The sequence below is a fragment of the Plecotus auritus genome (assembly GCF_963455305.1).
Source record: "Plecotus auritus genome assembly, chromosome: 11".
In the NCBI taxonomy this organism is placed as follows: domain Eukaryota; kingdom Metazoa; phylum Chordata; class Mammalia; order Chiroptera; family Vespertilionidae; genus Plecotus; species Plecotus auritus.
In genome coordinates, this window is record NC_137777.1 from 10,253,365 (window position 1) to 10,261,950 (window position 8,586).

An 8,586-nucleotide genomic window follows, 5' to 3' on the forward strand; every position below is an offset into this window, starting at 1 on the left:
TCTCAACAAAAAGTATCCAAGAGTTGCTAGTGAAGGAACATTTCTACTGCACCTTTGTATTGTTTATTTAAATCTTCACTAGAGATTATCCTAATGAGCAAAAGGAAATTTAGAGTTAGAAAGTATAAAGTTTAGCTCAATCAACTTAGGCCAACTAGATAATTCATTTAGTTGTCCAAGAGATAATCTGGTTTGATTTTGTAGATTTTTGACACACATGAACTAAAACTACACTTTTTTTTTTTTTGCGGGGCACATGATTTTGATAAATCCATCTACGTAAGAATGTGAACTCATTAAAATGTAATTAAGTTCAATGGACACAGACACTAGGGGGGTGAGGGCATGTGCTGGGGGTGGAAGTGGCTGGGGAGATGTCAATAGGGGAAAAATATAATATTATAATAGCTATGTATGGGCCAAGGGGTTATTTGAAATATCAGGGGGACCACTCTGTAAAGTATATGATTGTCTAACCACTATGTTGTACACCTGAAACTAACACAGAATAATATTGAATGTGAACTATAATTGAAACAAAAGATATGTATATGTTTTTCATCGCAATAAAAAAATAAAAAATAAAGTAATTAAGTTCATTTAAAATTATTTTCTTTTTTACACTCTTTATGTTATATCCATAGCATATGAAAAATCGATCTGGATTTGCTTATTGTGTGAGTATTTAAACATTTGGTGCACATATCTAAAATATAAGGTTTGATTAAATCCACTCTATATTGTATCAACTTATATATTCTGCCAAAACATATTGGGATGGTAAAAGCCAAAGATAAGATTAGTTTATAGAGAAAAACCTGAAACTTCATTTAAATCTAATAACACTAAAATAAAAAGTCTTCATATTTAAATTCTGCATTTAATCTGGGATGAATAAAAACCCATCAAGTCTAATATTATAGAGGGTCTCAGCAGAAATTCAATCAATTTATGCTGTTCTTGATATTTTTTCTCCATTCATTCATCTAGCATATACCCCACATATTATTTTAAAGATCTATACTTGTCATGCTGAAACTACACAAGTTCACCTCTGATGGAGAGATATTAATTCTTAGAGGCAATAAAGCCTAAACAAATAGTAAGGAAAATAATGTCTTAACTGCCTAACAATTTACAAGTCTGTCTGCAATGAAAATGATGCTTCATTTATTATGAAAAAAATGCTACTTCATTTCCTTCATGCCCTCCCCTACCTAATTTTAAATTTTATTCTTACCCCTTCTGTACTTCTTGGGCCTGACAGTTAAAAATATAGAGCCCTTGTTGAGTCAGTTAACTATCCTATCTAATAAAAGAGTAATATGCAAATTAACCATCACTCCACCACACCCACAAGCCACGCCCACCAGCCAATCAGGAGCGAGCATGCAAATTAACCCAGCCAAGATGGATGTGGCCACAGAGCGAGCAGGAGGCTTGGGTTTCCCCGGCAATGGAGGAAGCCAAGCTTTCCGCAAACCCTGGCCAGCCCAGGCCTCCACTCAAGGCTACAAAGTTTCAATTATAGAAGATAAATAAATCCCAACAAAAATGGCGGCAGCCACAGAGCTGGAGAGAACAGGAGGCTTGAGTTGCCCCGGCAATGGAGGAAGCCAAGCTTTCTGCACACCCTGGCCTGCCTTGGCCTCCACTCAAGGCTACAAAGTTTCAATTATAGAAGATAAATAAATCCCAACAAAAATTGCCACAGCCACGGAGCAAGAAGGAGGCTTGGCTCCGCTCAAGGCTTCAAAGTTTCAATTATGGAAGATAAATAAACCCCAGATACCAGGGCCGCCACTTGGGTTGCCGAGGGGCGTGGCCGGCCTGAAAGCCACCACAGGCCCCTCACCCAGGCCACCCCATGCCCAAGGGAACCCCCACCCTGATCCAGGACACCCTTCAGGGCAAACCAGCTGGCCCCCACCCATGAACCAGGCCTCTATCCTATCTAATAAAAGAGTAATATGAAAATGGACCATCACTCCAACACACAAGATGGCTGCCCCCATGTGGACACAAGATGGCCGCCACAAGATGTCCTGCAAGGGAGGGCAGTTGTGGGCGATCAGGCCAGGAGGGGAGGGCAGTTGGGAGGGACCAGGTTTGCAAGGGAGGGCAATTGGGGGCGATCAAGCCTGCAGGGGAGGGCAGTTAGGGGTGACCAGGCTGGCAGAGGAGGGAAGTTGGGGGCGACTGGGCCTGCAGGGAAGGGCAGTTGGAGGGGACCCAAGCCTGCAGGGGAGAGCAGTTGGGGGGGACCAGGCCTGCAGGGGAGGGCAGTTAGGGGCAAACAGGCTGGCAGGGGAGCAGTTAGGCATCAATCAGGCTGGCAGGGGAGTGGTTAGGGGTTGATCAGGCTGGCAGACAGAAGCAGTTAGGGGCAATCAGGAAGGCAGGCAGGGAGCCAGCAGTCCTGGATTGTGAGAGGGATGTCCGACTGCCTGTTTAGAATCGGGCCTAAACGGGTAGTCGGACATCCCTCGAGGGGTCCCAGATTGGAGAGGGTGCAGGCTGGGCTGAGGGACACACCCCCCCCATGCACGAATTTCCTGCACCGGGCCTCTAGTTACTAGATAATCCCTTAGTTACACAAAGATCAGAAAAGCTTTGAAAAAACTGATTTTAGGGATTCTGTTGAGTTTTAGCTAAGAGCTGGCACTCTTCATTTGGAGCTTAGATGGGATTAAGGGCATTCTAATGGCAAACAAAACAATGGTTTTATTCTACCACTTTCTAGTAGTTCATTTAATGAACATTTAATGATTTCCTCGTATGTGTCCAACAGCATTTGAAGACCCAGATGGTCACCTCCACCAGCTCCTCCTCGTCATCCAAGCCCTAAAATGTGGCTGATTTCGTGCAGAGTTCTATTTTGTTCCTCTTTTTCTCACCAGCTGTGGATTTCTCAGCCTGTTTACTAGATTTAATAATACCATTTGTCTCTCTCAGTATATGTAATGGATTGACCTGTAATTTAAAAAGGTCAGATCAATAGTTAACATAAAGAGGTTATTAATTGAAACAATGTTATGTATATTTCTCCATATATATCCATTATATATATATATATATATATATATATATATATATATTCTAGAGGCCCAGTGCACGAAATTTGTGCACGGGGGTGTGTGTCCCTCAGCCCAGCCTGCACCCTCTCCAATCTGGGACATCCCTCTCACAATCCAGGACTGCTGGCTCCCTGCCTGCCTTCCTGATTGCCCCTAACCGCTTCTGCCTGCCAGCCTGATCAACCCCTAACCACTCCCCTGCCAGCCTGATTGATGCCTAACTGCTCCCCTGCCAGCCTGTTTGCCCCTAACTGCCCTCCCCTGCAGGTCTGGTCACCCCTAACTGCCCTCCCCTGTAGGCTTGATCACCCCCAACTGCCCTCCCTTGCAAACCTGGTCCCTCCCAACTGCCCTCCCCTGCTGGGCATCTTGGCGGCCATCTTGTGTCCACATGGGAGCAGCCATCTAGTGTGATGGAGTGATGGTCAATTTTCATATTACTTTTTATTAGATAGGATAGAGGCCTGGTGCACGGGTGGGGGCCAGCTGGTTTGCCCTGAAGGGTGTCCTGGATCAGGGTGGGGGTTCCCTTGGGGCGTGGGGTGGCCTGGGCGAGGAGCCTATGGTGGTTTTCAGGCCAGCCATGCCCCGCAGCAACCCAAGTGGAGGCCCTGGTATCTGGGATTTATTTATCTTCTATAATTGAAACTTTGTGGCCTTGAGCAGAGCCAAGCCTCCTTCTTGCTCCGTGGCCGTGGCCATTTTTGTTGGGATTTATTTATCTTCTATAATTGAAGCTTTGTAGCCTTGAGTGGAGGCCTGGGCTGGCCAGGGTTTGTGGAAAGCTTGGCTTCCTCCATTGCCAGGGAAACCCAAGCCTCCTGCTCGCTCTGTGGCCGCAGCCATCTTGGTTGGGTTAATTTGCATACTCGCTCCTGATTGGCTGGTGGGCATGGTTTATGGGTGTAGTGGAGTGATGGTTAATTTGCATATTACTCTTTTATTAGATAGGATCTGTCGGTCCATTATATATAATTTCAGGTCCCAGCTGTATAGCTGAAGGAAACGAATTTTCTGCAGCAGGCAGCTTTTCTCATCCCCGCGGCGCACAACCTTTAAACCATCATCTCTAGCAAGGGGTAGTGGGACTATTTCCTCAAGCCAAGGTTGTAATGGAGTTTAATTTTCTTCTGGAGATGGAGTAGTGTAGAAGGAGATAGATTCCTTTAGACAGAAAAAGTCTCAGCAGCCTCTGAATTGTAGCTGGACTACTGTCCAGAAACATTAGCAACCTGTTTATTTAAGGAAGGCATGGCAAGGGCTCCCATTTGTAACAATATCTGCCCATTGTGTAACCCTTTCTCCTGTGCTGTTAGATTACAACAACAAAACAAAACAAAAAAGGAGAGAGAGGGAGAGAGAGAGAGAAAGAGAGAGAGAGAGAGAGAGAGAGAGAGAGAGAGAGAGAGAGAGAGAAATACCTCAAGAGAAACTACTATTTCTAGATAAGATTAGAACTCAGACTCAGTCTCTGAAAAGAAAATGCCTCCTTAGGTCAGAGAGGAGGAAATTGGCCTGATTTTTAAGGTTCCTGGTCCACAGGGAAGGACATGCTGCCCTGATGGGCCTCAGGTCAGCGCCAGTTGTCCCCTCAGGCACCTTCCAGTCTGGGACTCGGAGGCTGCAGGTGAGACTCAGACATGGTGGCCCAAATTCCATGAATCCATTCTCTCTGGCAGGTGGTCGAGATACTGAAAGGGCTGGGCCTTGACAGCAGGAGAACTTGGGCCAAAACCTGAAGGAGCCTCAGCATGGAAAAGCTGACACTTGGCCTGGAAATCAAATTCCAGGCACATGTGGCAATGTGCTTGCTGTTTTATAAGAATGCTCAGGAAAAAGTCTCAGAAGCTGCCAGGCCCGGGTCAGAGGCACCCTGACTCGGCTGAGCCAAGGGTCACAGGCAGGAGAGTGCTGAGTTTTCACCCCTACATGCTTAGTGTCCTCCTCTGGCAGAAGTGACCCTGCCCTAGGCCCTCTGCTGCCCACCCCCGAGTCTCTTTAGTGCAGGCATTCATTTTGTGTCATGGGTCCCCTTTTTGTAGCTGCTGAAGTCCAGGGACTCCTTCTCCAAATAATGTTTTTTAATACAACAAATTAAAAAAAAATGACTATGAAGAAAACCAACTATTAAAATTGAGTTATTAAAAGATTTTTAAATTTATGAGATAGAAACATTTAGAATAATTATGGGATAGAAACGTGTGCACATTTTTTAATTAATGTACTAAAAACTAGCTTTAATTAATCTCATAAAATTACTGATATAATTTGAAAGTAGTGATAAGTGGAAAAAAACATTTCAAGATTTGTGGTAATTAAAATGTAATAGGAAAGAGACCTTCCAAGAGGGCTGCAGAGTCGCCAAACTGGATTTACAGCTAAATTATAGAGCAATCAACCTGAATAACCAACTGAAGGCTAGCTGAATTGAAATGTTAGAACCAAGGATTTACAGGAAAAGCCACACAGAGACTTATAAAAAGGGTGGAAACGTGGGAAGGGCAGGCCCCCACACTCACGTGCAATGGCAGGAAAGCTAAAGGGTGCAAAAGTCCCTCCCCCAGGAGCATGGGGTCTCAACCCCTTGCAGGAATCCCCAACCCAAAGCAACAGAGATGGGAAGAGGAGCCCTTAGAGCATCACGTGGTGAAAACCAGTGGGATTCAGCGTTCCTGGTAGAGAAGGGAGTCTGCTAGGGATACAGACACCCTTCCCAGGGTCGAGCATCCCTGTTATTGGAGCACCAGCCTGGGGAGTGCAATGCCTGCTCCTCCATTTCTGACTCTGCAGAGGGGTCGCTGGCTACACCCGGTGGGGACCTTTGGAGGGCTCTTCTTCTGGAGAAGCTCTTGGCAGAGACTCAGATAACAATGGAACTGTGTAGCTTTGGAAAGCATTGAGACAGCATTGCGGGTCCTGGAGAGCATTATGCTAAGCGAAAGAAGCCAGTCAGAGAAAGACAAGTTTCACATGATCTCACTCATATGTGGATTCTAATGAACTAATGAACAAAATAGATCCAGAGACACAAAAGCATAGAACATGCTCACATATCTCATAGGGAAGTCGGGGGTGGGTGGGGAGAGATTAACCAGAGAATTTATATGTATATACCCGTATGCATAGCCCATGGACACAGACAATAGTGTGGTGAAGGCCTGGGGAGAGAGAAGGTAGGAGGTGAAGGTGGTCAAGTGGAAAGAAAGGGGGCATTTGTAATGCTTTCAACAATAAAGATACAATTTAAAAAAAAATAAGTAAAATTAAAAAAATAAAGTAGATGGCCTAAATAGAAATAAAAACAACAACAACAAACATCCATAGCAAGATGGTAAACACAAGCTCTAGTATAACAGTAATTACATTAAATATAAATACGGTAAGCAAAATAATAACATTGTCAGACTGATTTACAACATGCTGTTAACAAAAACATGCACTTTGAATGTGAACACGGAACATTTAAGAGTAAAAAGATGGGTATAGATATATTATGCAAGAATTAACCAAATGAAGTTGTGAGTAGCTTATACTTGTATCAGAAAATAAGGAAGTGGAGGAAAGATGCAATTATTGAAGATAAAATAGAGACATTTTATAAAATAGAGACATCTTATAATGATAAGGGAATCAATATAAAGTGAAATAGTCACACGTTTAAATCTGTGGTATACCCAATTACATGGATTCAAAATATAAAGCAATAAGTGACAGAAATGAAACGATCCATGGACAAGTCCACAATCATGAGGGACTGTGATGGATGCAGGTATATATTATGAGCTCTGAAGCAGGGAGGGGCACCATTTTTCATCAGTCTCCAGATAGAAATACTTTTGTTTTTGCAGGCAGTATGGTTTCTGTCATAAGGATTCAATTCTACGGTTATAATGTAAACGCAGCCAATGAGCTCTTTCCTACCTTGCAAGATGGTGAGTGAAAACACGGAGAAGCTGGATCCAAGGAGGACAAACCTGAAGCCAAGATGGCTGATGCCAGGGGCAACGTTAAGAAGGGTAATCTCAAGGCCAAGATGCCTAAGAAGGGGAAGCGCCAATGCAGCTGAAACCCCGAACTACGCAGAGGAATTGGCAGATATTCCTGGTCGGCTATGTATTCCCAAAAGCCACGTACAAGAGGAAGGACTCAACAGCTAAATCAAGTTCTTGCTCCTCTTACAAAACCAGTTGGTGGCGACAAGAATGGTGGCACCCAAGTGGTTAACCTTTGCAGAATGCCTAGACATTATCCCCCTGAACACCTGCCTGGAAAGCTGTTGGGCCAGGGCAAGAAATCCTTCAATGAGCGTGTGAGGAAACTGCCAGCTTCACTCCCGGGACCATTCTGATCATCCTCACCAGTGACCCAGAGGCAAGAGGGCAGTGTTCCCGAAGCAGCTGAGCAGTGGCTTGCTACTTGTGACTGGACCTCTGTCCCTTTGTAGAGTTCCTTTGTGTAGAACACACCAGAAATGTGTCATCACCACCTCCACCAAAATTGATATCAGTGCTTTGAAAATCCCCAAACATCTCATGGATGCTTATTTCAAGAAGAAGCAGCTGCGTAAGCCCAGGAGGGCAAGATCTTTGAGAAAGAAAATCGAGATTATAGAGCAGCTCAAGGTTGATCAGAAAACTGTGGACTTTGAAATTCTGCCCCAAATCAAAGCTGTTCCTCAACTCCAGGGCTCCCTCAGCTCTGTGTTTGCTCTAACAAATGGGCTTTATCCTCACAAAGTGGTGGTCTAAATTTCTTACAAAGAACCTAACTAAATAATGGATCTGTTGAAAGAAAGAAAGAAAGAAAGAAAGAAAGAAAGAAAGAAAGAAAGAAAGAAAGAAAGAAAGAAGAAAGAAAGAAAGATAGAAAGAAAGAAAGAAAGAAAGAAATGCAGCCACTGACATAAATAAATAAGTGGGTGTGGCTTATTCCAATAAAACTTTATTTATAAAAACAGGCAGTGGCGTTGATTCGGGCTCTGTCCTTTGTCCTAAAGCAACCATTTAAATCTACTAAAAAATACACACAAAAATATTAATAAGCCAGTAGGAGAAATACAATGGAATCATGAAGAACCCTCAATTGATTCAAAAGAAGGCATTAAAAGAAGAATGAAACACATGTGACCCAAAACAAAATGAAATAAAACACAAATAGCTTCTCAGTAATGAAAGTGATATTTTGACCTCCCTTTTCATGTCTCTTATGTCTATCAATTATTTCTGACATTTAGTATAGGGGAAAGGGAAGCATTATTTGTTGACGTCCTAAAGCACCTAAACTTGTCAACCTCTAATTTGAACTATATTTTCACACACACACACACACACACACACACACACACACACACACACACACACACACACACAAACACATCCTACTCACTGAAGCCTCTGCATGTACACAAGTTTACAGAACATTTGGGGAAATGAAGAGAACTCAAGAACTCCAAATTGCATAGTAGACATGCTCATTTGTAAAAGTTCACTTGCATGATTCTCCTTCCAGC

The 8,586-nt window shown here is 43.5% G+C and overlaps 1 pseudogene across 1 annotated transcript; it reads left to right on the forward strand.

Annotated features, from left to right (window-relative positions):
• The first annotated feature begins 7,006 nt into the window (after nucleotides 1-7,006).
• Nucleotides 7,007-7,825, forward strand: LOC308236637 (large ribosomal subunit protein eL6-like; annotated as a pseudogene). The gene has a single exon. The product of its transcript is annotated as a large ribosomal subunit protein eL6-like (transcript).
• Nucleotides 7,826-8,586: the final 761 nt, after the last annotated feature.